Source organism: Sipha flava, unplaced genomic scaffold, assembly GCF_003268045.1.
Source record: "Sipha flava isolate LNK unplaced genomic scaffold, YSA_version1 208_pilon_pilon, whole genome shotgun sequence".
Taxonomy (NCBI): Eukaryota; Metazoa; Arthropoda; class Insecta; order Hemiptera; family Aphididae; genus Sipha; species Sipha flava.
Window position 1 is genome coordinate 867,868 of NW_020272815.1, and position 6,000 is coordinate 873,867.

General features: G+C 31.4%; 1 protein-coding gene across 2 annotated transcripts in view; it reads right to left on the reverse strand.

Annotated features, from left to right (window-relative positions):
- LOC112682707 overlaps positions 1–4,221 on the reverse strand; it is a 28,445-nt gene extending 24,224 nt beyond the window's left edge. For both annotated transcript variants that reach the window (XM_025553393.1, XM_025553392.1), the window contains exon 1: positions 3,630–4,221. The gene's annotated coding sequence lies outside the window, so the exon portion shown is untranslated. The remainder of the gene's footprint in view (positions 1–3,629) is intronic.
- Between the last annotated feature and the right edge of the window lie 1,779 nt (positions 4,222–6,000).

Consider the following 6,000-nt stretch of genomic DNA (forward strand, 5'->3'; position numbering starts at 1 on the left):
TATTCGGAGGATCACATTCAATTATCATCACCAAGTACTTAGTGGGCGTTCAAGAACAATTCATAGAGATGATAATGAAAATTTCATAATAAATTTGGTAAAGGTTATTCCAAAATTAATTTGTTGTCATGTGGAATAAATTTGTGGGACTTCATGTAATAGCGTTTTGTAAACACCGAGAAACAATTGTTTTGTGTGTATCCCGTCCTCGGAAAATTCATGAATTATTATTTGAGAAATACAAATCATAAATAGAGAAAATGTATGTTATATAGTTTCATCAATTACAATTTGAGACATTTTGATATTTTTAAACAGCATTTTCATTTCTTCAATGGTGAGTCCTTATTGTCTGAGTATTCAGTATATCTGTCATCATTATTTCATACAATAACTGGGCTGCCACATCTGTTGTTACATTATAATGGCTACACCATTTTACATTTTACGTATTGAATGTAATATTCGATCTAATATTGTAGGTAAGCATACAATAAGCTTGCCTGTTTCACCCCTCAAAATACGATTGAACGACTTATCATGTTTAAATTATATTTTAATAAATTATTTTCAAAAACTTATTGAGTAACTAGTACAAAGTCTATACAGAGAAACCTTATAGAAAATAAAGGAACAATGCTGGTTTGTGACCCATTCATTTATCGTAATAATTCAGTAGGATAATACTTACACTTATTTTGGAAGAGTGCCGAGAAATTAAGCTGAAAACCACTGAAATGTAGTCTGGCAACTATTTTTTCTTCAACATTTGAATCTTTGTTATTATTATTTTTTATATACTCATATAATACGAGTATACTAAACGGGAGCAAATTTAAGAGATAAATTCAAATATATTGACATTGAATATTTTTAATGGTCTACGAGGATCGTCCAAAAGCAACTAAATGCTGGTATGAGCATATTGAAGGAGATGTATCAAACGTTGTTTGTAATTTAAAAAACATACATGACATATTATATTGATACATTCAATACTTTTCTATAATATTTTTGTCACAGACTTTGATTACCTCGATAACTGTTCCTAGATATTATATATTCGTAATTTATATTATAAACTTAAATGGTTAATTTAATATAGCAAACAATTAAGTGATTTATTTTATACAGACTTATGGCAATATTTATTTAAAATAAATTACATGATATATGTTTATTATGTTATTAAATATTTATTTAATATAGAATATTAAAAAAAAAAAATAAAGGGGTCATTTTTCAACTTCAAGGTTGTTAGATAATATATTTTACTAATCTCAATTTTTTTTATTTTTATTTTTTTTATTTTAAATAAATTACTATATGTTATCTCGAAATTAACAGTAACAAATAAATATTCTCTTTATCCAAATATATGAAGATTTCTCGAAAAAATTGTGTTTTCGGAACGAGAAATATGAGGTAATACAATTTTAAAAACTTCTAAGAAAATGAATGTAACTACAGTGAAAAAAGATTGGGTACAAGTTATTTTTCATTTGTGACAATAGTTCGGATTATTTTTCTAAAGTCTGAGTAATATTAAAATCTGTGAAACTATTTATGAATATTTAAAATTAATTAATATTCTGTCATAAATTGAAGTAGGTGTTTGACAACTTTTTACCCCGAACTTTTAAAAAGACATTTTCTTGCAAACAAATTAAGACTCTTTACTATTTAAATATTTCTAATATTTTTAAGCTTAATAATAATAATAATAATAATAATCTATTTTCATTTTACCAACAATTCAAACACTGAAGCAATGGAATTTAAATTTTAATACATTTTTTACAAAAATTACAACACAATTTTTCAGAGAATATAAAGTGTTTGTAGTATAAACTCTAAATGTATAACTTAAAGTGTACATACAATAAATATGTATACTTAATACAAAAAATATAAACATGTAAACTACTAAATCATTATTTGAGTGTCTGAAAGTAATTTATAGACATGAAATATGTATGTATTATTTAATTGTAATCAGGTATTTTTAAATAATTTAACAGAAAAATAAAAATAATTTTATATATATTTGATGAGGAATTTATAAAAACGTCTTTAAATTCATGCACTTGTATTACATTGCAATAATATAAATGAGGTATTATTTTATTTTTTATTTTACTTTATATTAAATTATGGAATTATATCTTATCGTCTATATAAAGAAACCAATTAAATTATAAATTTAAAATTTGACTTAAGTTATATCTTTCTATGAGTTCTTAACATATATGATTATTATACTTATGTCAAAAATATTATATATTATAGCTCAAAAAGTAAGCCTTCTAAATTAATAAAAATATATCACCCAGGAAAATATCCTTTTATCATCAGAATATACGTACTAATAACATTGAACAAAAAATATATTTTTATTTAATAATATTATTTCACGAAAAAAAAATGTAATGTTAGGTGCCTTTTTTTATAACGATAGCTAATTGATGTATTATTTTTTTTATACATAATCAAATAATTCATGTAACAAAAGAATACTTTTTAGTTCAAGTTTTTGTATATTTTTCCTGTTTTCTGTCTATTTTTCTAATCATTAATAGCTCCGAATTTATAAAAGGCTTATTTATAATTGAACATAATGGGTGGTCAAAGAATATGGGAAAAAAAATTGTTTAAATATTTTCGTCAATATACTTATATATGTAAATATATGTAATATATATGTCAATATATGTTGATGAAAAACCATAAAGTCTACCTAAGACTTAGGATAAGTTTCAATGTCTACAATAACAATTTGTGCAGACGAAACATATGATGAGATTACGTGCCACTATATAGAAGTAAATATAGTCACCGAGTTGTATAGAACGAAAATGATTAATTTGAAAAATTTAAAATAAGAAGCTATAAAAAAAATATAACAGTTTATACATGAAATCACTACGTAATCATTATCTATAAAAATTAATAAATGAAAAAATTATTTTGGTTAAAATTATCATTGATTTATATTTTAAAAATCAAATAAGACAATTATTTTCATTGTTCAATGTTTTAAAAACACTGCAAATAAAACCGTTATTCTATTCATTGATCATAAGCGGAAGTGCATATTATATTTTTTGAAGAATTTCGATAGTTTTCAATAGATGATGATTACAATAAATAACCGTGTAAAGATCTTGCGCTAAATTTAAATTATTATAAAACTGCATTGGCAAAGATAAAAAATATTTTATTTTGTTTACAGTCAAACAAAATAAATTGTTTTTTCCAAATTTCAAGGGTGATAAAACAATCGAAAGTGTATTTTTAGAATGCGAGTAAACATTTATGTAATGGTTTGTCTTTGTAATTAAATTAATATCGTTTAATAATAATTTAAATTCAAGGAAGCTGTGATTTATCCATGGGATTATCGGTTACGTATACAACGGAAACTTTACACTCGTCCACGTGGTGGTTTATATGGATTCGAACCGTAGTGGAAAAAACCGTTGCAAAATTGTAGTAATAACATATACGAACTGTAGCGTATAACTACGGGACTTATGACTAGGTTTTGTGTGCATATTTTTTCGAGGCTTCCTGCCAACGGGACACGATGACAGAAAACGGAGTTAAAAAATAAAATAAAAATAATTTACCTCCGGTGCCGGTGTGATTGTTCAATGTTGACACGCCGCCGGAGAGTCTCCGGACACGAGTGAACGTATATACTCGGTGCGTTTGACGGGATGGTATCAGAGTCAGTGTTTACAGCGGCAGAGGTGGCGGGGTCAATGGAAGGATCGGCGGCAGGGTTGGTGGTGGCGTTGTTGGTGATGTTGCGGTCGGGTTGGTTGTGGCGGTGGGAGTGGAGGTGGTGGTTGTAGTGATGAGTGAATGCAGCGAAAAACTCGGGAAAACTGGTGCGCGGGCGCGCGTGTGTGTTTGGGCTGCGATGTCGAGGGGAACCGGGAACAGCGAGAGATATGTACGGGGAGGGGACGCTGTTTGGTCGTCACCAGTGAACGCGGGTGGCAGCGACGTGCCGGTGTACTGGTGTCCTGTGGCGTACTGAACGGCGGCGGTACACTGGAACTAGGGTCCCTACGCCGAAAGAGCGAGACACGTACAGCCGCCGCCGCCGCCGCCGTACGATCGCAACCGTGGCGGCGGTCGGACACGGGACACTGGTGGCAGCGGGGCTAAATGACTGGACGAGTGTGCGGGCGGGTAAGGATGAGTGGGCGGGAGTCGAACGCGGAAAACTGAGGGAACTCGCGTACGCGCCAACGATCACTGAATCTACAACAGGTGCCTTCTAGTGCGTGTGTGCGCGCGCATGCGCGTATACGTGTGTTTATAGAGTAAACGTGTGAGCGTGTGCGTTGCATCCTATTCCAGGAGCTTTCACAGTGGCAGCGACGGCAGCCCACACACTTTTAGCTGGGGGTCCTCCGCGTTTTAGAGCCTTTATCATGATTTTACTCTCTCTCTCTCTCTCTCTCCCCCTCTCTCTCTCTCTCTCTCTCTCTCTCTCTCTCTCTCTCTCTCTCTCTCCCAACACTTTCGTCCTTCTCTGTTGCTCCTACAACTATTCACATCACCTCTCGCTTTCATTCTTCCTCTCCCTTGTCCCTGTTGATTCTCTCTCACAATCTTTTCCACTACTGTTGAACCCTCCACACTATCCACAACACCGCTTCCCCTCATACCACCATATCCAACAAGCACAACACTACGCCCCCACACACAAACGCACGCACGCATTCACACGCTTTCGCGCATGCGTGCGCTCGCACACACACATACACACAAAAGTGCTCGCACGTACAACGTCCCTCTCCTCACTCGCAGTACTCACATGCACAGTGTCCCGTGAAACCACCGTCACGCTCAGAAACGTGAAATCCCTTCCCCCCGTTGGGTTAAGCGTCCGCTGCCGTTGGCGGAAATATAGATTTCACTCGTTTCGGGATTGTGAATGAACGATAAGCTGATTACTACGCTAAAATGAAACTCCGCCGCCGTTACCGCGCGCTCTGGGCTCGCTTATTCGCGTATTTCATTGAAATTATAAACATCATTGTTGCTGATGTTTTAATTCTGTATTGCCCTTGCGAGCATATACAGTCAACGTTTGGTATTTATTTCTTATTTCCTTGATCGTTCGCTTTATGAATGAGTGTTCAGTACAATCATCGTCGTCGACTCAGTTGCATTTTTCTCGAAGTTATTATTTTACAAAGTTTACGGACTTACATAATTTTTTGATAGCGAATTTATTCCATTAGGATGCTTCAAAGAGCAGATAAAGAGATCTTTAATTTACCCTTAATAGGCAGTCAGATAGTAGTAAAATCTCGTAAAAATGAAAATATTTAATTTTTACCAATTTTGGATCATTTTTTGGAAGTAATACGTATTATATAATAATAATGTAATAATATATTATGTATATACAATAATAGAATGATTTACAATTGTTTTAAATATATATATATATAAGGGGGGTCCTTATATTTTGAATTTATTTTTTTAATACGGCACCCTCTTAATTTGTTAAGTCATATATGTAAACAATTTAAGTGAAATTTGGAAGGTCAACTCTTTTTGTACCACATTAGGGTTGAAATATTTGTAAAAAAGTGTAGTTATTTCTTTTTTTTTTTTAAATTCAGAAAGTATAGAATTAAACGTGGATATAATAAGAATTTAATGATATATTTTAATATTTTCTAAAAGCATTGTACGTAAATTCTCGTAATTTCATTGCTTTTTAAAAAAATTATTAAGTATTAAAATATTGTATATAATATTCAAAATTGGATTTTTTTCAGTTTTTTTAATATATACAATATACTGTTGGATTTATGATAAAATATTCATTATAAAAATTTTACAAAATTAAATTATCTAAAAATAAGTTAAAGGATCAAAATGTCACAAGATTAGCTTTAAAATAAGTTTTGGTATTATTTACTAGAACTTCGTGTAATTTTTACAATAATATAGGTATTATAAACTGACCTC